The sequence below is a fragment of the Ammospiza nelsoni genome, chromosome 5 (genome assembly GCF_027579445.1).
Source record: "Ammospiza nelsoni isolate bAmmNel1 chromosome 5, bAmmNel1.pri, whole genome shotgun sequence".
NCBI classification, from domain to species: Eukaryota; Metazoa; Chordata; class Aves; order Passeriformes; family Passerellidae; genus Ammospiza; species Ammospiza nelsoni.
Genome location: NC_080637.1, coordinates 25,946,251 through 25,972,545, shown reverse-complemented (window position 1 = coordinate 25,972,545; position 26,295 = coordinate 25,946,251). Strand labels below are relative to the sequence as shown.

Below are 26,295 nucleotides of genomic sequence, written 5' to 3'. Positions count from 1 at the left end.
TTCTGAAGTTGTGCTACATTCTTGTAGAAAGTGAAGGGAGATGACCCATCCTTTGATCAGCATCGAACTCCGATTTATTGATCCACCATGCACATTTTATAACAGTGTTAATTAAGTTCATACATATTGCAAAACCCGAGCTCATCATAGGTTACAGATTACACATCAACCCCCCTCCTTTTGTTTTCAATACCTGTGGTTTGTTATTGAGACCAAGACTTGTTTTCTCATCCTGTTATGAATGGTTCTCAAGGCCTCCATGTTTGTCACTTTTGCTTTCCCATGCTTATCCAAGGACAAGATATTTACTTGTTATTAAAAAACAACCTGAGAACTTCTGCTGTTTACAGAAACGTGCCTGAGAATTTTGTTGTTTACAGGAACAGGGTTTGAGAATTTACAGTTTACAGCTGCCTTTTACTTATCAATCAGCTGTATATGATTATGGCATGTCTGAACAAAACTGTATAAGCCATGTCTGAGCAAAATTCTCCAACACATTCCTATGTGGTAGCATTTCTGAATCCCTTCTAATCACATCACAGGAGAAAAAGGGAGAAACACATCATAATTCTGTAAGTAATTCACAAGACTGCAGTGCCATTGTGTTAGTGGTATTGTAGAACAAACTATTTAGGAATAGCTAATTGCTTTCATATTTTTGCTTATATTATTCCCCCCAAATTAGTGTGGACTGTTGCAATTTCTTATAAGAAACTTCAACAAATGGAAATTGGCTTTTCTCTGAGTTGTCTTAGAATAAATTATGTGTTTTTAGAGGAAAGACAGACATGCCTGAGGATAAAGGTATGGTATCTGTGCACACTGGATAGAAATCTCTATAAATATGGTATTGGTATCGTGCATACTTAAAAGATTAGTGTCAACACAGGTTATCTATCGTGTAGGGGCAAGTCAAGCAAGTTAGACCTGCCTCAGGGATGGTTTACCATGTATATCCAACTATTCAGACAATGTTGCTGTGGCTATTTTGAAAGAAAAGACTGAGGGATGATTTTTCCATCACTCCAGGCTTCCCATTCATTGGTATTGTCTCCATTTCCTCCATTGGGCTTTGATGGGTACAGGTGATGGGTGTCCTGTTAGTCTTTAGGATAAGTAAGACCTAAATGGAGCAACATCTCCCCCCCAGCCCCTCTTCCCCAAGAGGAGTTTGATGCAACCTGTGCATCAGTTGCACAGTGGATGGAACACACTGGAAGTAGATGATGCATTTAGTCCATGTGGACGTTTTTCCGTCACCGGGCAATTTCCAGGGCATTTAATATTAGATTTTTAATTATTTTTTGTAAATTTTATTAATATACTTGGCTTACTTCTTTGCAGAGCTGCATGTTTTGTGGATTAATGTTGTATGGATGCTTTGCATAGGAAATTCCATGTTGTAAAAGTTCAAGAATAATTTTTGTGGTATAGACTATAATGTGAACCTTTATAAGTACATAGCATTGAAAAATTTGGAAAATATGTAGTTGGGGAAGCTTGACAGCTCAAGAATCATATAGGAATTAATTTATTTCTCTGTGCCACATAAAAAAATATATGCTTCTCCCAGCTCCACAGAACTTTCATTTGGACCCACTGATAATGTAAGCCTGCTTTCATTTGTCTAAGTAGGAATGTAAAATAGTATGTAAAAATTAGGTGATGAGATCATGGTAGTATGAAGGTCTTTTCATTGGTTCATTTAACTTTGGACTGATTATAAACATAACTAATTAATTTTGCATGTTCTTGTTAATTATAATGACATTCAGTAGTGCTCATCTGGTTATGAGCTTCTGTGTGTCTTTCTATCACAGAAATGTGAAATCCTGAAATCAGGAAGAAAGGTGGTGTCTGTACTGTTTGCAGTTCTGCAGTTTATATAATAGTCTTCAAAAATTGTATTTTTTGTAGTTTAAATTAATGTGTTGAAGTAGTTCAAATATAATTAAAATACACAGTCTGCTAGGTAAATTTGCATGTTTTCATAGTTTTAGAAGCTATACATTATAGATTGTAAGTGATGCATTTTCAAATAAATTTCAGGACCCATTGATGTAGTGCAATTTAAGACTTGTTCAGAAGTCCTGCTATGAATTAAGAGGTTTTTTTTAATTGTGTGAGTCCTATGTGATAGAGAGTTGGAAGCTACAGATACCAGTGAATGTTTATGTCTTTAAAATACTAAACAGTCTCTTCAGCAAGTCATTTTTGCTTTAGTGAAACCAGTGGTGATTTCGGCTCAATTGATCTGACTAAAAACAAGCGTACCTAATATTAACAATAGATAGCCCTCAACCAGGTCCTAAAATTTTCTTGCATGCTTTGGTGAGTAGTGCTCCATCAGAATATTTTATACAGATACCCACTTCAAGCAGTAATGCAGTTTGAACCATTTTTACTGTAGAAGAAATCTGAACAAGCAGTTCTTACCTGAAATAGTCACACATCATGGCAACTTGATCTATCAAACAGGAGACCTGCTTGAGTGCTATAGTGCACTTTGGTGGGATTATTTACATTTTAAAAAATACCAAAAAACACCAAGGAGGCAGGATAAGGAGTAAAACCATGTAGTCTCAAATCAAAATACTATCTTAGAGGCAGTGTACGAACATATAACAGGTAAACTTATCCTAATGATTTGTGGTCTAAATGTGAAATAAGCTAAGATGTGATGGCAGCAAGTAAATGAATGAGTTAAAGAAATAGCTTGCAGCACATGGGCATTGTATTTATTTAAGTCAAGTTTCTAAGTCTTCATCCAGGAATGAATTTGACTTTCATTTTAATTAAGTATTCTAGGGATTTCTGACACAACTATGACAATTAACATTCTGTCGGGATGCTTTTAAAGCTTCGGTTAACAAGGTCTGTGAATTTGTAAATTTTTAAGGCTCAGATGGAATTGTTAGATGTTGGAAAATGGGAACATATCTCTGTAAGCACTGTCAGTAGGGGAGAGGTAAACAATTAAAGCTCTACCTGCTGGTACCCAAGGGATGGAATCTTCTAGTTCAGGTGGAAGGTAGAGAAATGTTAGTGTTAGACTGGAATAACTGGAATGATTCAGATCCAGGTTTTAGGATGCTAACAAAAATCAAAACAAATAAAAGCTTATAACAGAAGTAATATTTTTTAGGAGTCTTCTGCCTTTGTCAGGTAAACCACACTGAAATGTGTCATAAATGAAACAGAAGTCAATAGATAAGATTCTAAAGATGAAAATTGGCATAGTTAAAAAGAGAATTGGTAGGCAAGACCTGCTATCTGTCTGTGACCTGTCACACTTACTTTGTGCATCCTCACCAATTTAAATAGTTCTTATTGATTTCTGAAGAAGTATAGAAATCCAGAAATAGACCAAATAAAATAATTGAGATTAATGATTGTAGGTTTTTTTCATATTAAGACTAATTACCAAAAATATTATAATGAAAAATTTCTTCTGAAAAGGCTTTATCTCAACAAAATGGGTCCTATTTTGGTACAGGATTTCATGTATAATAACTGACTGTCCTGGCTTTTTTTCTGAGATGAAGCGCTAAGTGATGTTTGATACACTCCAAGCTAAGAAAACTGATGATTTGAAAATATTTTGGTGTAGTGGAGTATGGGAAAAAAAAGAAATACAGAATATTTGCATTTAAAGCTTACATATTATCTGTCAACAAGATGCAGTGTTGAAGAAATAACTGTAATGTGTATTTAGGTCTAGAATTCAGGTGCACAAGAAGCTTCAAAGACAGAGGCATAGCTATTTAGAGGCAAAACTTCAACCTTTTAATGGGAAATAGGTCAGTGAGATGAATGCTTTTCACTCAGTTGGTTGGACATTTACATTGTGGATCAGGGTGTCCACATGACCATCAAGCAAAGTTTCGTTGACACATATTTTACTTTTCGAAAACTTTTAAGAATTACCACCCACCTTCACCTCCTCATATTTGCCTTAGGTTCCTTACCTGTTTTTTAACATTTCCTTCTCTTTTTTGCTTTGTATTAAGCTCATAAGATATCCTTCTCATTTCCCAGTGCTGTCCTACTGTGCAGGGGTTTCATGGAGTGTTTATTTCTCCAGCCTGTCATTCTTTGCTCTCCCTTCTTCACTTGCTCTACTACAGAGGCTGCCAGGTAGCTTTCAGTATTCTAGGAACTTCGACCTTCCCAGCAGGTTTTGTTACACTCTACAAACAAAGGAAGCAGTTAGAACTGCAGCTCTTTTAAATGTCCAAACATCTTGTAACAAAGTGTGTATTAATAATGCCAGTTGGAACACAGATTTTTTTTTTTTTTTTTAACTGTGGGAAAGAAGTATTTTCTTTAAAAAATTTTACATTCATTTTACTCTTCAGCCTGCTTCTGTCTGACCTTGTCAGCAAGAGAGAATTGCCAAGAGGCACCATCGAGAGGCTGGTAGGATCTACTTCAGAGATAGCAGAGTTTCAGGCATTAAGTCTGTGTCTATATTATTAAATTAAACAATGCCTGGAAATATTTCCATGTCTCTGCCATAGTGAATGTCTTTGCGAACTAACATTGTTCCAGAAAATTCCCAGACATTTATTTGACCACCTCCATTAGACAATTTTTATGGAACCCTTCTGTTTCAGAGCATATGTGACTATGCTACATAGGTGTAGGATTATCCTACATAGATGAGGATTGTCTGTGCCAGTTGATTTCAGGCAAGAGAAATGTGCTGAGGCATAGGTGTAATATAAATGTTCTACAGACCTGCATGTTCTTTATTTCTTCTGCCTTGTCCAACCTTCTCTCTTCATTGCAGTCTTCCAGTCTCAGCTTCAAAGCTGGTGTTTTTTTTCCTTTTTGCTTGTCCTTTTGTCCTTCCTAGCACACATACAGATTTAAATTTTCTTGGCATGCTGTCTCCCAGCTTCTGTCCCTTCCTTCAGATGACCCTGTGGACTTACTAGTAGTGATATTGTGTGCAGTTCTCTGCCTGAAACTAACTACTTCAGGGAAGCCTTCGTTTTGTTTGCCCTTGGTTACTACAATAATGAAAATAGAATAAAACCACAGGACTAGAATTTGAGTGATGCCTTAGCTGTCACTCTGCTGCATGGAAGAAACTTGGTGAACAACTATATTTCTTTGTGGACTACCTTTAATCTTATTACTTGTTAAGAGAACAAATTAGAGGGAATGATTAAGCCAGATTCTATGTTGGTTTTGTTAAATGATTCTAAATAGCTGTAAACATTTCTCTCTGTTTTGTCAGGATTGTGGTACTAGAATTGATCTTGGACATCACTTCAGTTCAAGGTTGAAGTTAAAAGGTGTTTTTGAGGCTTAGAAGAAGCAGGTGAGTACAAATCAATCATCACAAATCAAAGACATTTTTTTTTGCAACTTCCATTTGTGCCGGTATTGTAGTTCTTGCTTAACAATCCAAATTCAGCTAGGTGGTCTCTGCTTTCCCTGATTCGCTGAGACGTATGACTGCTTGTATTGGGACTAGATAGCAGACAATATCTGATTCATGTAGCATTTCCCTACATACCTTTTCATGAAAATAGGTGAAACCATGGTTCTGTCACCCAGGTCGCTGGAACTCTGGAGTTAACTTACACTGTACAGTTTCATTACATCAGCTGTATTAGGAGTATGATAATTAGGCTAATTTGTTTTGAAAATTGTTTTAGACTGTATCTCTTGTGAAAAATAGAATTTTAAAAGGAAAAGACATTATAATAAATAATGAAGAATTCCTGAGTTTGGATATTACTTGTTTTTTGAATCTAGGATGATCTGTATTCCTTTGGTAACCAGGAATTCCATCATGTCAAGGATATAAGATCAAGCCTTATTTCAGCTGCTGTGTGTGTTAACAGGCTGAACCTGCCTGGGACAGCACACTATCAATGGGTACAGTGCCACTGGGGCCTTGGCATGCCTGCACTGAGTACCTTGCTTTGCTCCACAGCTATCTTCTGTGCATCATGTACAAGTGGCTATCAGGTCCTTTTAACTTAGACTGGAAAATGAGATCCTGAAGAAGTTAGTGTAAGATGAGAGCTTAGCAAGGCCGTCACATTTATTTTGGGGTTTTCATAATTGCTATTGCAACAAAAAAAAATGTTGAGTGTTGCAGTTGTTCATATTCTACATTTCCTAAGGAGGTATAAATTTTTTTGAGAATATGCCCAGAACTTTTCAAATTCAAAGTTTTTAGGCAATATTTCAATATATAAATTGCAAAATATGGTCAGTTGGGCCTGGTACTAAACTTTTATGATCCAGATGTCAACAGGGTGCAACTAACTTGCCAAAATAGTAACCAGACCAAATTCTTCTGCGTACACCAGGAATTAGAAACAAATATGTAAATACAAATAATATGCCATGTGTACCAACTGCTAAAGTATTACTAGATACTCTGATATACCCATATACTCCATAATATTGGTATATCCATCTGAATGTATTGATACCTCTGGAAGGAAAGAAGAAACAGCTGTTCCACAGGAGTTAATGATGATGACAGTAATTAGTCCTGAAACTATGTTTATAACAAGTTTTTTGACATTTTACCCTGTGTGAAGAAGAACAGCCCTTTCTGACCTAGTTCAAAGTAGTGTAAAAGAAGACTGTTCTGGTGTGTGTTTCACTGTGACTGTCTTCAATGAGTAATAAGAAAGGAAAATTGTTTTATTCTGATTTAACTTCACCTTTTTCCAAGGAGTTAAGGCACTGGCTGGAAGGCTACAGTGTGAATATGGTGAAGCCAGGAAAAGAAGGAAGATTAGATATAAATGTTGTAAGTCAAAGGATATACAGCACTATACAGGAAAACTGTAGATATTACTGATATCATGTGCAAACCTTTACATGACTATATGTTAGTATTTAGTAATATATTTATTTGCAAAACAGTGGGGTTTTCTTCATTATTCAGTAGAAAAAAACCAGTGAGAAATATCAGATTCTTTGCTTTCTATGTAGCAATGGAAATATGGCTGGATTTCTGTGACATATCTATTTGTACTTGCCTGAGTGGTGTAACTTACATGTAGTTATGTTAGATAGTTTTTTGATAGTGTCAGTATTTTGGAAAACTGATAGAAACTGGAGTTTGATGGAAACTGTAGTTTAAATCTGTTGAATCAGCAAGGGTGTTTTTGTTTTTAAAGGATATTTTCTCTGGAAGTTTTCTATGTTCTGACAAATAATGGCCAAAATGCAGTGTAACCGAGTTGTGCAACTCTGATATTTTGGCAGTACAATTTTATTGAATTCCAGTATGTCTGAAACTTAAAGCATATGAAAGAAAGTAACTGCTGTTCTGATTCCTCCATTATTTTCTTCCATAACTTTAAGTTAAATATATTCTATAAAAATGCTTTCTGTAAAGGAAGCCAAAATCTTTTTGGCCTTTTTAGTGTTGGTCTCTATTTCTTGCAGTATGTGAAAATGGAGAAGGAATGTTTTTGCAGTCAATGAGGAAACAGTAGTAAATTCTGAATGCTAATTCTTCAGTATGGTATTTAAAATCAATAGGTTTTTTAATGGCAGGATATGGTGTCTTTGAAATGATTGAAAACTGAGATTCAGTTTAAATGTAGTGATAGATGTGCATAAAAATAAAATTGCAATTATGAATACATTTTTAATCAACAGAGAGAAAAAAATCTGTTTGTTTTTTGTCCTCTCAATAGAACACTTAACTCTATAGGAGTAAGTTTTAGAAAAACTGAGACAGTGCTCCGAGAAATGTGAAAGCAAACGTGTTCTGTTTTCTGACTGATGACTCAAATAGACAGTTTTGAGACTGCTAGGGATACATTTACATCTCTGTTTTCTGAGTTACTTAGGCTTTGAAAAAAAAGCGAAATAAATGCTGGTATTAATGATTATTAAATTGATCTAGCTCTTCTGTGTTGTCAGTTTGGAGAAGAGGAGACATTGTGCTCATTCCAGTTTATTTCTGGTACTACAGGAAACAAAAACTTGAAACGTCACAGCTCATGTACATGTATATGCACACATTTCGTGTACTATGAAATATTTAGTCTATATGCATGTGTTTATTTTGTAGAGAGCAAACATAATTACACTGTTAGGTTAGTACAGAAGAATATCTCGTGTAGGTATCTTGCATCTGCACGGAAATTGACTCGAGTTATGTAAGGACTCATTGCTGGTGACCATGTTGGTGACCAACATGTCAAAGGTAGGATGTTTTCCACTGGCTGCATAATGGACTGGCATTAAGTTTGTCCACAAGGAAATCCAAACCTTTCACATGTCTGCTCAGAAAGCAAAGGAGTTTTAATACTTCTGTAAGTGAATGAAAGGAGGGTATGCAGCATAATGCTGAAAGAGAAGGATGGTATCTGGTTTGCAAGTAATTAGATGTGGTTTGATGGGCTTTGTCTTTTATATGGCTTCTAACAGGAAGAATTTGAAACATAAATGGTACTTTATGCTTTATTGGAGTTGTATTAGAACAGAGACCCTATTTTTCTTAGAATTCTGAATTATCTTTTCAGGGTGATTTTGAATAGCTATAAATTGGTGATTTGGGGGGGAACCTGAAGTCAACTTTTGTCAAAAAGTAGTGCGCATTGATAGACTAGAATTTATGACCTGGAAAGATGAGGCAGTAAGTTTTTGCTATGATTATATGTAATGTCAAGCTATGGATTTAAACTGGCCAGCTTTTCAATTCAACTAAACAATAAGTATGGTCTTAATGGTCTGATTTGCTAGGAAGAGCATTGTTAAGTAATCTGGTTTTTCACAGCCCATATAAAATATGAACTTGCATCAGTTATTACAAAGTTTGTGCTTTGGGAGGTGTTTTTGTGGCATCTAGGAGTGATGCTCCACATTTGTTGGAATTATTTGTTAATGATACTGTCTTGAAAAATGAGTTATTGCTTAAATACATTGATTGTTGTTTCTAGCACAGAAATTTTTAAGGAAAAGATAGTTGAAACCTGATGTGTTTTTTCAGCTGTATGAAATCAGGAGAAAATGGTGTGCGTCTTAATAATTCTATGGTTCTTTTTCCTATGTGACATGAATGGGAGAGGTGAGAACTCTTAATTTTTAACTTAACTGAATTCAGGTTTCTAAATGTGGCCTGCTTGAGAACAGAGTACCATTACTGTAGTTGTCATGTAGAATGAAGTTGGAGTCTGAATCTCCTTTTTAGCTGTCAGCTTTATTAAGGAGCTACTGGTGTGTTGAACTAGGCACACACATTATAAAAGTGGTGTGTGGTGGTGTCTGGGGGGAATTTTCTCTCTCTCCACTGCTGCTTTATTAGGTCCTGCTCACTCACTCTCTGCTGCCCTGTCTCACTGCAGCTTTCTGGCTGCAGCTCACAGCACTGTGGGTCTAATGTAGATTGACGCCTTTGCCAGAGGACTGATTGAAACTTGTGTCTCAGAGTTGTTAATGCTCACTCAACCATTTTATTGAAGATAAAGTAAATAAAATAGATTGCCATATGAGAATTCTCTGAAATCAAATGGAATAATTTGACAGGTTTAAGCCCATGAAAAAGCCTGAGCATTGAAACAGATGGGAATACTTTTTATGTACAATATACCAGGAAAAGGTGTCTACTGGCTTGCTGTTACACTGTTAATGGCTTTTACCAAAATTATAATTGTTGAAAATATCATTTCCATTGGTGTTTAAATTGTTAGTTCTCTAAAACAGAGTGATTATTTTTAATATAAAAGTAATGGATATACTGATTTTAGTTTCTTATTGCTTCTGATAGTTTGAGAGTGGTGATAGATAACCAGTCTATTAAAATGTAATTTAAAGAAATAAGAGTGAGTTAAGTATTTGAGAAAGTAATTCTGTGAAATGCAAAATAGATTGTTACTTTACAGATTTTTAGTAATCATTAAGTGACATAATTTTGAATATTACAGATAAAGTTGCTAAAAAAAGCCCTAACATTTCTGAAAGTATAGCAGTACAATGCACAAGAACTATGAGGTACTAAAGTTATTGTGACAAACTGCTCAGCATAATGGTCAACAAGTCCCAAATATTCTTCTCAACATTTTTATTTTAGAAAGAATTTCTGTGCGTAAGCATTGTCTCTGCTATTTTCAGAAAGAAGACAATAGATAATAATATGTGACTAAAGACACAGTAGATGACATATGACTCTTATTTTATTATCTGGATGAAAATGAGTATTGGTCTTTTTAGTCACACTAGTGCACTCCTCCTTACTAGTTGGGCCACTTCTTCCAGATAGCAAAACACACCTGTGTTTTAATTTAGAATAATAAATTATGTCAAACTCAGAGTTAATAAAGGAAATAAAAACAAAAGAAGTTAAAAAAAAATCAGCAAATTTGGCAGATGCAGCCTTGGTTTACCACTTGAAAACACAGTCATTTAAATATCCAATACTAATTTTTTCTTTTTTCTTTATGTTTAAACAAAATCTGTTCTTTTTTGGATTGGAGAGGAGAGAGATGTTATGTATCAATTTTATTTCATTTTTTAAATTTAAGAAATTGATTGTAAAAGTTTGTACTATTTGTACTTCTAGGTGGGATACTAGTGAGATTTCATGAATATTGGGTAAGGAATAAATTATGAATGAGCTATTTGAAAATGACCTGCAGGAGTGAGTTGACAGACTAGGAAAACATAGTAAGGGTAGATTTTCAGGTTAAATGTTAGTCAGAATACACAGCTAGTTATGCTTATGTATTCAGTGGCAGGATTGGTATTGGTCAAAATCATATTTTCAGTAAGTAAATAAACCTAAGAAGCGTGAATGATACTCTTCTCTTTTTTTTTTCACATCCTCTGTGTATTTTTAAGAGCAAAAATTACTCTATTGTGCTTATAAGGCAGAGCCCTGGCCCCAGGTCTTATTTCTCTTGTTGCCATGCTGATGTCTGTATGTGGCCAAACTCATGATGCTCTCAAAGCAGTTCCAGACTTAAAATTTCAGCGTTTACCCCATGGTACTCCTTCTGTTCATTCAGTATGATAAAAGGGTCATCAACACCTTTGTCTTTCCTAGGGACAGAATAGAAGACGACACAAATCTGAAAAGGAAAAAAAAAATATATATATATATATATATCTCCCTGTTTTAACCCTTTTGTTTTCCATGTCTCAAGTTTTTTGGAAGTCTTGCCATTTGGAGGGAACAGAGAAAATTAATTTTGCTGCTTTGAATGATATACATAGAATTACTTTGGGTTTTTTCTGTGAAAGGAGGTCCAAGACAAAGAATCCCTGCTCATTTCTGTGTTATGTAGCCTTTTCTCTCTCATAGCTTTTTCCAGTTAAATTGTAAAGCCATTATGCCCTTAGCACAATCTTCGGGTAAAAATTCTGAGGCCTGTGAGCACTCCAACACAGATTGATTTAGACAGAATAAAAGCTGTTTTTATCAAGAGAAAAAGAAGCCTCAATAGTTGTTTACTTTACTTGGGATTTCTCTAAAACTTAAAAAAATCAAATGTGGTTTTCCATATTGCTCAGAACAACTTATTTGTGCCGTTTTCCTCAGCATGGTCTCTTATTTGACTGTGTCTGAAGTAATTCTGATTTTCATCTAACTATTTTCTATGTTCTTCAGTACAAAATAAAATTATCTGGTAAAAAAACAGTAAAAAAATTTATTTGTATTTTTGACATGCTTTTGAAGTTACCTTATCAAGAAATCATTCTATGATAAATGTTATGAACTAGCTATTTTAAATCCTTATTAAAAAAATAAATGAACGTAGGCAATGAAGAAAGCAATTCAGTACAAGTAACTACATATGGAAGAAATATAATTCCTTAAAATAAATGGGATCTTGAAAATGGAATAGATGTTTATTTGATTGCTTTGAGAGTTAGCCTCCCTAAAAAGCTGATTTTAAATGAGTTTTGTGTTTGTAAGTGGTCCTTGTTAACTGTCTTGGAGAGTGATTTCTTCTGTTCTCTGGAAAATGCATTATGGGATCTAGGAAAGAAAGAGGTAATGATTTTTTTTAATGTGGCTGCTGTCATCTAGGAACTGGACAGAGATCATTGTCCCTCAGGAACTAGGCCTCAGAATTTTGAATGTAGTCTGTAAAACAGCTATTTAGTGGTAATTGTTGTCAGTCACAGCCTATAGAATATAGGATTTTACTGGTTATTTGGTGGAGAAAGCTGTGCTTAACTACACCTCTTTTTTTTTTCTTTTTTTTTTTTCTTTTTTTTTTTTTCTTTTTTTTTCTTTTTTTTCTTTTTTTTTCTTTTTTTCTTTTTTTTTCTTTTTTTTCTTTTTTTTTTTTTGTTTTTTTTGTTTTTTTTTGTTTTTTTTCTTTTTTTTTCTTTTTTTTCTTTTTTTTCTTTTTTTTCTTTTTTTTTTCTTTTTTTTCTTTTTTTTTCTTTTTTTTTCTTTTTTTTATTTTTTTTCTTTTTTTTTCTTTTTTTTCTTTTTTTTTCTTTTTTTTTCTTTTTTTTTCTTTTTTTTTCTTTTTTTTTCTTTTTTTTTCTTTTTTTTTCTTTTTTTTTCTTTTTTTTTCTTTTTTTTTCTTTTTTTTTCTTTTTTTTTCTTTTTTTTTCTTTTTTTTTCTTTTTTTTTCTTTTTTTTTCTTTTTTTTTCTTTTTTTTTCTTTTTTTTTCTTTTTTTTTCTTTTTTTTTCTTTTTTTTTCTTTTTTTTTCTTTTTTTTTCTTTTTTTTTCTTTTTTTTTCTTTTTTTTTCTTTTTTTTTCTTTTTTTTTCTTTTTTTTTCTTTTTTTTTCTTTTTTTTTCTTTTTTTTTCTTTTTTTTTCTTTTTTTTTCTTTTTTTTTCTTTTTTTTTCTTTTTTTTTCTTTTTTTTTCTTTTTTTTTCTTTTTTTTTCTTTTTTTTTCTTTTTTTTTCTTTTTTTTTCTTTTTTTTTCTTTTTTTTTCTTTTTTTTTCTTTTTTTTTCTTTTTTTTTTCTTTTTTTTTCTTTTTTTTTCTTTTTTTTTCTTTTTTTTTCTTTTTTTTTCTTTTTTTTTCTTTTTTTTTCTTTTTTTTTCTTTTTTTTTCTTTTTTTTTCTTTTTTTTTCTTTTTTTTTCTTTTTTTTTCTTTTTTTTTCTTTTTTTTTCTTTTTTTTTCTTTTTTTTTCTTTTTTTTTCTTTTTTTTTCTTTTTTTTTCTTTTTTTTTCTTTTTTTTTCTTTTTTTTTCTTTTTTTTTTCTGGTAAATTCTGATTGTTCACAATTGAATTTTTGAAGAAACTTTCTTTTTCCCCTGAGCTTGACTTGTCTAGGGAAGTAAAAAACAGGTGGTTTTTTTGGTTCATGTGGTCATTCTGGTCCTACATCCAAACATAAGCATATAGATTTGAGTACCTATATATAAATTCCTTTATTTATGACAGATCCAGTGAAGGTTTTGCAAAAAAAACCTACCAGGCATGTAATCAAAGGCTTCAAAGTTCAAATTGCTTAATACAGTTTGCACAATATATGTTACTTCTCAAGAAAAAGGTGTGGGACATGGTACCTCAGTATATAAAATACAAAAATTTAATTCCACAATCTATATACTTTGGTTAAGTATAGTTCTATAGGTAACAGCGCTAATGGGAGATGGACTGTAATTTTAACTCAATGCTTTCATATTTGAGAGAGAAACTAAGTTAAATATTGTTTTAGATCTGTCAGGATCTATGGATGTATAGTTGGTGTAAGAGTTTGCAGCCCAAGATAATTCTGTGTTGTTTGGGTGAAGCTGTTTACTAAACACTTCAAATTGGAGCAGATGGATAGTGTGCTATGACAAATACATGTGACCTCATGTCTTAAATGTTTTGCAGCTAATTTGAAACTAATATTTATTATCTGCGTGCTACCATCAAGTTGCTGAAAATTTAGCTTTCTTCTTTTCAAGATTAAAATTTTCTCACATGGTCATTTGTCATTCATTTTTACTTAGTTTTCTCCTTGCTCTAAGATACATTTTCATGATGTAATGCAAATCCAGTTCTCTTTTTTATCACTTCAATTAGACCTATAGCATATACAAAATTTCTACTCATTCCAGTCAAAGGCTTTTAGATATAGGTGGATGTATTTTTTCTCAAATTTGGTGGTTGCTACTTTTTTAAAAAAAGATAAATTCAGGGGTCTGTAATCTTTGCCTCATCCCTCACCACCTTTTTATATGGAATTTTACTTCTAAGATTCCTTCTTTTTAAAAACATACAAACAAGCAAAAAAATTTCCAAAAACAACAAACAAAAAACCAACAAAAAACCCCAAACCAACAAAACAAACTTCTTCACTGAAATTTTTCCTCAGGCCAGTTTCTCTCTGCTGGATAAGTGGACTAAATGAATGACAACATTATTATTTATTTTATTTTTTAAAATAAGACTGAAATGTTGAACTGAATTACTAGATGAGTGGAAAAATATTTAAAGTTTTCTCTCATGACAGAATCAATTTATATTTGCTTTTTTGAGTAATACTATTATAAAGAATGTGAAAATTAGCATTTCCATTTGTGAATTTTTCGTCTGCACTGTAGAAGTATTAGACCCACCCCTAATTAGTATTGATAATCCTTTTAACTAAGGGTTACCTAACTATTGATAATCCTTTTAACTAAGGCACATACTTAGTTAACGAACAGGTGCTTCAGTTCTAGATATCTTTTTCCTCTCTCCCAAATTCTTTATTGCCCCTCCACCAGAACTTGTAACTGCATTTTTTCTTGCTTCTCTTCTTCAACCTGACAGAAAGGAAACCAAATTATTGTGGAAAGGATGCCCAGCTGATGCCATAGAAAATTCATAGCAGTTTGAACCATGCCCATTGGTCTGCACTATAGGCACAAAACAAATGGTCAGTTTTTGGTCCTTTTGCCAGCTCCGTTGTGGCAGCAGCAGCTCTGGTGTTGGGAGGGTAACAAACAGTGGGAGAGGAAGGAGAGGGAAGGAGCAGCCTTAACTGCTGCAGCTGTTTGCTGAGTGGGCATATGCTGCAGCCCTTGAGCCTCCACAGAACAGCTTTTCCCAGGTCAGTGCTTAATTCACATGTGCAATAAGCCCCCAAAATTTGATCTGAACACCTGCTTACTTGTTTTTCCAAGGGAAGATGTCCTATTGTGGAAGTCCCAGAGTTACTTACTTATCCTTAAAGTATAATGGAATAGTCCAGTTTCTTACAGTAAAGTGACGTTTTCCCCCTGGTTTTTTGCATGTTGAGCTTTTACAGAATTGGTTATTTGCTATTTCTATCTCTAGAAAATTTTCTGAATACAATATATTTGCATATTATTAGAACTAGATCTGAAGAAGAATTATCACTTACATTGTTTTATTTTTGCAATTCCAAATATTTTTCATTAAAGGTATTTCAAATTAATTTGATTGATTAAGCCTGAAAAAGCTATATATTGGATGGATTGAATGTATTTTATAGGACAGTGTTTTTAAATTATTATGTTATGAACTTGAATGCCCTGTCCATTACTTAAAAGATCCCAGAAGATGGAGCATGTGATTTAATGTCCTCTTTTTCATTTTGCAAGCTTGACCTCTGTTCCCAACCTTGAGACGAGGGCAGACAAAGTGCTGTGAGTGACTGGCACTTGCTGCCATGGAGGTGCCATCTCCTGCATCCTCCTCAGGTCCCACAGTAGCAGCCAGTCTGCTGCATGGATGTGAACTTTCCAGTGAAATTCTGTCCTTTGCTGGCCAAATTCACCTCCTGCATTAGTTCTTTAGATGCCCAGTGAAAATCCTCTCTTTGCTTCAGCTTCTGCCCCAGCGACCCCTCTTTCCCAGACGAGCTCTAGCTGTGCAGTAGCACCTGGAGCAGCACTGGGATATTTGAGAGCAGCTAGTTTGCTCCCCTGTAAGACAGAATGTCACATACATGGAGGCTGCCATTGGGTGTGTTTAGTTACTTCATGTGTGTTTGGACAGTTGTATATTTGTGAGAGCTGACTGGATCTGTCCCAAATTGTTTTTGAGAAAGATGTTCAGTGTTTTCTTAAGTTAATAAAGATTTCTTCATTTTCTAGGAAGGTAATTCAAGGAAAATCCCAAGATACTCCTTAATATTTGGGATGTGATTTGGGCTGTGAAGGCTGGTGATAGTTTGCATGAAGATGGAGGGACTTATTCTGACAGTGAAGTCCTTGATTTCTGGTAACCTGTAAGGCTGTGCTGAAGATGGGTGTGAATAGATACTGGTATTTCTAAAAACCATGTTTGACAGAGGTATTAGCTATTGAGGCAAGTGATTTTTCACTTGTTAGTCTGTAGTAAAAACCATCTTTGCTGTGCATCTTTTTGATTGCCTTTATTGTCAAAAATGCAAAATTGTTAATGAAATTACAGTTACTAAATAATTACAATTATTAAATGATTTGTATTTATTTCTAGTGTCAGACATTTAAATTATTAGCATATAATAACAGATAAAATGTCCAAATCATTGTGTAAGTTGACAGACACTGTTAGTGTCTTCAAACTGTTGAAATGAACTTCCTTGATTATCTAAAAAAGGTCAATTTCCTATAACTTTACAGGAAGTTATCAAGGAGGTTTTTTAATTTCTTAGTGCTTTGATATATTTGAGATTTGCTCTATGAGCTGTTCATTTCCCTTAATCTAATAACTTAGCTAGTTATTTGCAGTATACTGGTGAGTGGTTACTTCTCTATAAGATTAAAAATTAAGATTATAATAGGACCCTGGGATGAAAGAAATATTTCTCTTATGTATTCAAACTGCCTAAAAGGAATGAAAAGCATGTTCAATAATTTGGTTTTGCCATGTAGTATAATAGTTGCTGTTAAATATAACTTCTGTGTTGCAAATACAAAAAAAATTAAAAACACAAAAAAATAGATTTGATCTCATTTGACCTTTGTGACGTTCAGTCAGTTAGAAGGTTTGTAAGATGTTTAATTACCAAATGGTCTGATCATTATTCATCTCATCATTTGATATATAACGTCAAGTGAATTGCCTCCCTGGAGTGCACTGTGTTTCACAGATCAATAGATTTAGTAAGAGCTTGAAGGAGAGCTTTATGCATTCATAGAAAAGAAGGAAAAGTATATCCTCCTTGTAAAATGGCTTATGCAGTTATTCTCTGAGCTTTGCAGACTTATTGTTTTATTTACATCTCAGAAATACAAAATCCTGTAACATAAAGGCATTTATTAAAATATCTTAAACCTCTTTATAAGAAAAAAACTGCTATCCTACTGTATGTGATCAGCTAGCTTTAAAAGTCAGTTCTGACCATTTCATTTATTTATTTTAGTAATTATACTTGTTAAAACAGATTTTTGCTTTGATACACCAACACATGGTATGATGAAAGGCTGTCTAAATACAATAGACACTATTGCTTATACTATTCACATTTTTGGTTTCTGCAGTTTAAGTATGGTTAGTCTTGACTGGTTTTTGTTGTTTAATGTTTGTGGGGGTTTGAGGGTTTTTTCTCCCATTCATTGTGTCAAGGATATTTATGAACACTTCCAGAGGAGAGGATAAAGCGTGTTCCTGAATGACTGACTTAATATCTATGAATTTAAAAAAAATTATGATAATTTATAATTAATTGTATAAAGTATAATTACATACGGGATGCTTCATGTTTACTTAGGCTTTTCTGAGTGTATTACTCTTGTCCAATATAGATGAGCAATCTTTGGGCATGTCTGTCTGATTTCTTACCATTGATGGAAGGGCTTTTCAAATGACTGAAAGAGACTTGTACGAGTGCTCAAACACTGGTATTTGTTGCTGTTTTTCTTCTGTAAGTTTTACAAACTTGATTTGCTCTTTTGACTTACCAGCTTTCTGCTTAAAAACTAAAAAACAATATTTCTTCTTTAACTTTTATTAACAAAGGTAAGCTTTTTAGCATAAATTTATGCCTAGTTGTTTGTCCTTGCGTCAGTCAGGCACTGAGGAAACTGCATTTCAGCTAAGCAAATCTTCCCTGCTGCGGGACAGAAGCAACGTTTACTTGAAAATTCTGCTCCCTTATTCATCTGTCACTTATAACCCATCATCTACTCAAAGATTAATTTGAATTGTGAACAATATCTAAGCTTCCTTAATCCCTTGCTCTTGTCCTTTTTCCTGAGCTGCTGTACTGTGACGGAAAGGCCATAATTCTGAAGCTTCTTATTCCTCAGGCCTACCTAAAGTAACTCCCTTTGGGAGCCAATTGATGTTTTAGCAAGGAAATTCTTACCTGTTTCTGAGACCAACCTGGAAAAATTGTCAGGAGACATTCACACTCTTAGATGTTCACGCTGTGGAATTCTTGTAAATGTAAAATCTAATTTGTGTGGGTTTTTTGCACCAGCATTGTTCAAGGTCAGATGAAATTGTGTGAAATACAAGGCAGCATTTCTGAGATTTGATTCCTTCCTCTATATGTGCAACATTTTTCATCTGATCACCAAAGCAAGTAATAAAAAAATTCATTAACAATTAAAGTAGATTGTAATATGGACTTATCTTTTAGAACTGTACATATCAATAGTCATCTCTTCCAGGACATTCTTGTTAAAGTAGAATTCATTTGTTGGGATTTGCATTTATTTGCCCCTACGTATTCCCTGTTATCAGTAAATAGCTTCTACTTGAAGGTCAAAGTTCATTTTGGATGAAAAATAAGTAAAATAATAAGTAAAATAATAAATAATTAATTTTTGAATAATTTCTGTTGTAGTTTAGTAGGTGCTTTAGCTGTCAGGGTAAAGAGCCCATTACCAACAAAGTACAGACACACTCTGGAATGCTGTGTTCAGTTTAAGAGGATCTGATGGTCTGTGAATGCATCCAGAGAAGGGCAACAAAACTGGTGAGCAGGCTGCAGGAAATATCCCATAAAGAGTGGCCAGGGACTTTGGGTTTATCAAGTTTGGAGGAAAGGAGGCTGAGGGGTGACCTCTTTGCTCTGTACAGCTTCCCAGGGAGGGGAAGGAGAGATGGAGCAGCTGATCACTTCTCCTGGGGATCCAGTGGTAGAATTTGTGGGAATACTTCAAAGCTGCACCTGGGGTGTCTGACTGGGCATTTGGAAACCTTTCTTTTTGGAGAGGTTGGTCAAATACTGGAGCAGGCTTCCTAAAGTGGGGGTGCATGTGCCAAGCCTGTCAGTGTTCACACCATCCTTAATAACATTTAATTTTTGGCAGCCCTGAATTGGTCAGGCAGCTGGATTAGAGGATAGTTGCATGTTCCCTTCCAACTGAAAATAGTCTGTGCCATGCTCTGCTGCGCTATCCTATAGAATCATAGGATCACTAAGGCTGGAAAAGACCTCACCCAGTCTATGCCATGCTATTCTAGACAGCAGTGGTAGCAGTCACAAATACTTGTTTTCATAGTATTTTTATGAAGAGTTTGCAGAGGTGTGAGTATGGAAATTGAGTTTGTTATTTCCAGACAGTGTTCCTGAAGGTTTCTGCAGTGAAACATGTATTCTGACAAGGTTCCCAGAGCATCACTTTCCTTGTCCTGACATCCCATAGTGACAGGAAGGCAAAAGCAAGAGGAAAAGGCAGGTGCACTTAGGTTCTAGGTCCATCCTGTCCCACTCTAGATACTGGAGCTGAAAAGATCTCCTGGACCTTTCAGATGGATATGAATATTGTGTTTTGTCTTATGTCCTTTGGACCTGTTATGAGCTAAAAGAATCAGTAAGGAATGCATTAATTAGGATCAACTTTTAGAGGATATAGTATCCAGAAACATTTGCCAAATATGAATTTAAGTTTATTCTGTATGATGCCATTTTGAGCTAAAAAAGAGTTAAGGAAACAACATGTGTTTATGTAGAAAATCTGGAGTATTACACATGGTCTATTTTTTGTATCTGTTTGAAGCAACAAGTAGTGGAGTTTGCAGTGTTAGATTTTCATAATTGGAGTTGAGGACAAGGAAGGCCTCTTATAAAAATAATTTCCTTCACACTTAAAAGAGAAAAGAATCTTGAGAGACCTAAAATTCCTTCAGAAATAAAGCTCAGGACAAATACAGGAAAGTCATCTCAATTTGCATCCAGAAACATAAAAACTCCTATAAAAAGTGAGTTAGTAGAGCCATCTTCATAAAAAAGGGTAGTTGTGCAGTTTGAAAACACATGAAGTAAGAAGTCTTGGTTGATTTCTCACCATAACATTAATGTACATTCATTGACAACCATAGTTAATGTGCACTGCAACAAGAGATGTAGGTAAAGCTGCCAGTAAATTAACCTTGCAATTAAGTCTGATCAGTTTTTGCTTTACTGAAAGAGTAGGGCTATGTATCTCCAAATTGTATTAGAGTTGAATAGTTTGTTCATGCCTTGTTTTGCTCTTTGATTAAAAACTGCTTTCGGAAACTCCACAGCCACGAATCTGTGACTTTCCCTCTAAGATTTACTTTGTCACAACTGGAAAATATTATCTTAAAATCTGCATGGTATACAGGCATGATGAAAATGGTATGTTTTGAGTTTTTCACTCGTTTTTGCACAAATATTTATATGCTGATATTTAAGGGGAAATTTACTACAGAAATTTTAAGAAAATTGATTGAGTTTTAATAATCTGATCAAGTTCAAAGCATTTGTTTATTCTGCTTGTCTGGAATTGCAGTGTGATACCAGGATGGGATTAATTTAAAAGTAAGTTTTCACATGGGTCCTCACAATAACCTTCCTTTCAAAAATCGAACCACCAAACAAAAAACAACGTCCTCCCTCAAAAGAAAACCCCTAAACAACCCACAAATAATGCTCCTTCCCACCTAACCTACAAAAACCAAAACCAACAAACCCAAACTAAAGCACCTGAAGGAACCCCATAAAACCAAATCTCAGAAAACCAAAAGCCATGGTCAGGATATTATGGTCACAGAAATGTGATTTTACAATGTTGTATGTTGTAAATTGTTTTGTACTTGGGATAACAGTCACAGTTTGTGTGCATCTGCTAGAGGTACCTTTAATGTCACTGTTTTTTGGAAAGCAGAAGCTGTCTAGGAGCTGTAGCACAATCCTCACTACAACCATGTAAATCCATCTGTGACAAGGCATGTGCTTGCCTGCTGGAATGCATGTTCCATGGGTGTCTGCACAACTGAATTAACTCACTGTTTAGTATACTTCTGTGTCTTGAAGACTATCCTGTAAAGCCTTAAGCAAGATCTCTGACACTTGGCATCCTTCCTTCTCTCCATACCAGAGAGATTATTTGAGAGTTTCTCCTTTTTCTATTTATTATGATTAGCTGAGTAACCATGGAGCACTTCTTAATAAATGTTGTTTGTTTTGTATTACCAGCAGCAGTGGCTGCAGGTAGTGGTGTACTTTGCATCTTAACCCACAGAAGGGGACTGTGGTGCGACGAGTCAGCTTTCAGAAACCCCTTGCTTGTCCAGCTGCAACAGAAAGCAGAGACTCATATTATCAAAATCTTCTTGCTGTGGCTACTCATTTGGGATTATCATGTATGGGAACCCATCCACTAGGAAATGCAGATTTGTTGAAGTAACTTGTGGAATATTGTTTTCTCCTTCATCAAAATTTTTTTTTGGCTGGTTGTTATTTGGTTTTTTTCCCTCCCTTCTTCCTTACCCAACCTTTTCATTCAACCAAATGGAACAAACAAAGCAAGCTCTAAAATTTCAATAGATCATACATGATGGATAAATTACAGAAATACTGAGATTACAGATTTTGTGACCCGTGTCAGAAAGAATTGTCACCTGGAATTTTAGTTATTTGTATTTGATGCACTAGTCTTCTGAGGTTCCAAAGCTGGGGCTACACACTAATGCTCTGTTCCTATCTCATTTCTTTGAAACAATGTGTGTGGGGCCGGCAGAATATTTTTCTTTTAATGTGTAATGTCTAATCAGTTCTTGTTATTAGTAATTTAGAACCTGATTTATTAAAATACCATTGTAAGGTATAGTGTCCCGTTCAGGTAAGAATTTTGTATGTTACTGTCTTGTAACCATTCAATGTAAAATGTTCATTTTGTGTCTTGGAACAAGTATTTCTGTACCCAAATATCAATTTTTATTTGGAAAGACATAAAATTGAGAGGATACTGTAAATAGTCAGATTTTGGAGACACCTTACTGTAAATGAAATAATTTTTAATAAGAGTTGGGTAGGTATGTGAATAGCTATTAAAAAAACCCTAAAATATTAATGTCAAATACTAAAAATACTTTTCCAAAAGTTATTAACTTTTTATTGGACTTGAGTATATGATTATTCTGTTAGGGTTTGGTTTCTCTATTTATCTTTAATTGTTACTTTTGTAGTTTCCTTATTTATCTGGTTTGACTATAAAGACAAGGTTTTTTTCTTGGTTTTCTTACAATTCTATGCTTAATAGTCAATAATGGAATTATTTGTGGACACCCAGGTGTTGCCTAACAGCAGTCACTCTGCCCTGTATAGTGATCTGGGGTTCCTGCAGCGTCTGTCTGTGGGACAGGAGGTACAGAGGCAGTTAATAATTGCATATTTGTTTTGGTTCTCAGGCAGGTTCTGCAGCCAGTGCTGAGTTTATCAGAGCTGTGGCTGGATGGGTCACAGCACTTGGACTGGCTACTTTCACACTAGCTCCAGTAATTATGTGGAAAATGTGGTTGCAACAGCGGCTTCAGTATGCCTAAACCTCAGTCTAGGTCTTTTAAAGGGACATGAAAGATCAGCTTTAGTTCATGCAGCTCTCCTCCTGTTTTTAGGAAATCCTTTTTCCATCTTGCTTTCTGCCCTAGTAGCAGAAGTGTCTGCAGAATAGATGCAGCTAGTCTGATGTTTGATACTTCAAAACTTATTTTAGCTGAGTTTGGGTTTGCTAAATTGATATAAAATGACAGAGTCATAGAACTGTTCAGAGAAGGGACATTAAATATTGTCTAGTTCCAACCTCCCCTCCATGGGCAAGAACACTTTCTATTATACTGGGTTACTCCAAGCCCTGTCCTGCCTGGCCTTGAACACTTCCAGGGATAGGAAAAGGTTTACGTTATGTTGCCATCCAAATTTTTCAGTAATTTTTCCTCTGTAAATCAGCCAGATTAATGATAGCATTTCAGGGTGGATTGAGTAATCTGTATTTGATGTGGTAATATGTTAGGCTGGTTTCGGTTAATAAGGAGGTATTTAATAAGGAGGTATAATAGTGTTATAAGAAAAATGGACAAGAGTTTGTCTCTATAAGAAGCTATTTGTGTATGGAGTGATGATTCCAGTGGTGGCAATTGGGTTAAGTCATAATTATTGACAAATAAATGTTAAAAATAATGTTTTATGCTGCTAGGTAGTGATGCTGAGCCAGCTGATAAGAATCTTCCAACTGTCTTGATCTTTCTGTGTTGGTTCTAATCCCAAGGAACAGGGGAAAAAGTAACAGTGAGGAGAAAATATACATGGAAATTAATAATTCTGAAGTATAAAAAGAATCATATGTATATACAGCAGAGAAAGGTGAATGGCTATTACCCCTCTAATAGAAAAGATTTTGTTCAGGACAGGAACACAGTACAAGAGAGGTTCAGGAACCACAACAGACAGGATGGAACTTTGTTAATGGTGTCAGAATGGAAGAAGGACAATATCCTGAAAGATCTCTGATGAATTGGTGTGTAATAAATGTCTTGTGTCATTTGTGAATTAAATCAGGAAGCCATCCTGTGAAGACCATAAGTAAAACCTATGCTGAACTTTGTGTTCTGTCACATTGGTAGTGATGTCGATGGTTAGATGGCCTTCATTCCTTTCCATTTTATTTGAAAAATAGATATATAAAAATATATTTAGTAATTAAAGCGTAACAGTTGAAGAGCAGCATACAATGATGTCACAAATTATTAAGATTCTTCTGTGGCTTTATTACATATCATTAATATGAATAACATCTCTAATAATATAACACAGATAAAACAAATACAAGGCAACAATGGATTAGTGAGTTGTAATACCATTGAGGAGCTCCTTAGGACGCCATAAGCATGAAAGCAAAGCTTGCCTACTTTGTGTAGTCACTAGGACATCAACATGGAAATGAAGTCACAGAGTTTGGCATTTTGTTTTATTTTGTAACATATATGCCTATGTATTTAATCCTGTCTGCCTCAGGCAGATGTTGCGTATTTATCTCAGTGTTTCAGTTTCAGAATTTTGTTTTTCTCTTACCTGTTATTTCCTTTTGATTCTCTTTCTGAAAACCTCCATTGTAAGTCCTCAGGATGGTACCAGGAATGTGGAAGTGCAGTGTTGTGATGTGATACTTTAAATGCATGCATAGGTCATATGATGGTTGTAGCCATGACTAGTATGTTTAATGAAATTTTACAGCTTCTAGTTGACAACAGATTCATCAGTGAGATGCAATATTGTTTCATCAAGTGGACAGTTTGATAAATGTGATCTCATTCCAAATTTTTATCTGTAACTAAGCATTTTAAAAAATGAAACTGTTTAAATTGAATACTAGAGATTTCTTTAGTTGGTTTTTTTTTTCCTTCCACCTCCTTTTTTCCTCCTAATTTCCATTTGTAAAATCTTTGGTGAAAACTGTGTTTACTTACTTAAGTATGTGTAGCAACTGTGAAATTTAATTCATGGTTTCACCATTTCCTTTTATTATTGTATCTTCTATCTTTTATAATGATGTTGTGCTGCTTCTCATACAATTTATTCTACATCAATATATTGGATATGAAACCATTCTCCCTATAGAGTGTAAACCATAATTTGTGTTCAGTTGCTTTAGAATTAAATTAGCAAAGCTGTAGATCACTTTTCTGCTGCCTTTGAGGATTGTGTAAGTTTGTGTATTTGTAACTTTTATCTGGTGAAACCCATTCATTAACCAGAAAAGGTGGATATGAATTTCACGTCTAGTACAACAGAGTAAAAGAGAAAGTTAGGATACATAACTAGCTTATATGTTACATTAGTCCAGCATTAATGATTTCCCTCAGCAGTCTTCTTATCAAAAAATGTAGAAAATGGAGATGCAGCTTCTGCTTCTTGTTTACCAGAGGTTCTGACATAAGGAAGGAAAAAGCCAAAACCACTCTATGCTTGGGAATGTGTTGAATGTACTGTATTATGTCCTGGGACTGCCTGAATGTGGAACAAGATGAAGTTAATGAATGAAGGAGTGCTGGTCACCCTTCCAAGCCTGATGCTTGGGGTACTTTTAGCAGTAAGGCTATGTAAGGTATTTCAGGGTGGCAGCTCCTCCATGGCAGTGGTGGCCCAATCTTGATTTCATATGAAACATCAAAATGAATGAAAAAAAATGCAAATAGTCTATTCTACTAGTTGTCCTGTAACAAAACCATGTCATTCTTTGAAAGCAGCCTTTCTTCCAATGAATAAATAAGAGGTGAGATAAGTGCACTGGAGTATTCAAAGCATGACTGACTTACTAAAAGGGGAGTTAACAACACCTAAGCTGATGACCACATTCTCAGAACACGTGGTGGAAGTATTGTGCTATATTAATCCTTGATAAAATGCCTTCTGAAGTATTGCAGTTAAATTAATTTGGTCTATTGTGTTCTGTTGCTGAACCAATACTAGGCTATAGTTCGAAATCAAAGAAGCAAGCTCTTCGTTATGTTAAGACCTATTTAAGCTTTTCAAGCAGCATTAACCAAAAGTTGCTAACAACAGCTAATTGCAGTATATTAAAATATGGTATTTAATTTTTCTTTAAGTATGCTATTTAATAATTCTGTTTTTTAATCTTAGTTTTAGTATTTGTTGTAGTAATGGTCATAGTTTTATCTGCTCTCCTTTTTTGTGTTACAGCATTCTATCAGCTTGAGAATTCTTACTGCTAGACATGAACACTGTACTCCTGTGTTTTCCTGGCTTGGTCTTCCCTGAAAAAGTGCCCTGCTGTGATATTGTCAATTCCTAATTTAACATAGACTAGATTGCTATTTGCATAGAATAGATTTGCTATTTTTATAGTATTTTCGTAAGAAAACAGAAGTTTTTTAAGTTGATGCAGTCATACTATCTGTCAGTCCCCCACAATAATTCTTGAAGCTGTTGAACAACTTCATACAAATTTGATGGAGAAGTAGAGGCCTCAAAACCACTAATATCCATAAAAATATCCATAAAACAAATGGACTGTTTAACAGAAATATGCAAAATAGTGCATATCCTCAGGAAAAAGGCTGCAGCATTAAGAATGCCCATGCTGTTATTCATCAAATTCCATTGCTTACAGAACTTCCAAGTTTTGTTATTTTGCTTCTACCCTTAATAATTTCTTTATTCATTCATTCTGTGTACAGTTGTTGTTATGGG

General features: G+C 34.4%; 1 protein-coding gene across 1 annotated transcript in view; it reads left to right on the top strand.

The window, feature by feature from the left end:
* The window catches only part of FOXP2 (forkhead box P2), a 390,491-nt gene that overhangs the window by 103,788 nt on the left and 260,408 nt on the right, over positions 1–26,295 (top strand). Inside the window, exon 4 of the mRNA XM_059473417.1 lies at positions 5,249–5,332. The gene's annotated coding sequence lies outside the window, so the exon portion shown is untranslated. The remainder of the gene's footprint in view (positions 1–5,248; positions 5,333–26,295) is intronic.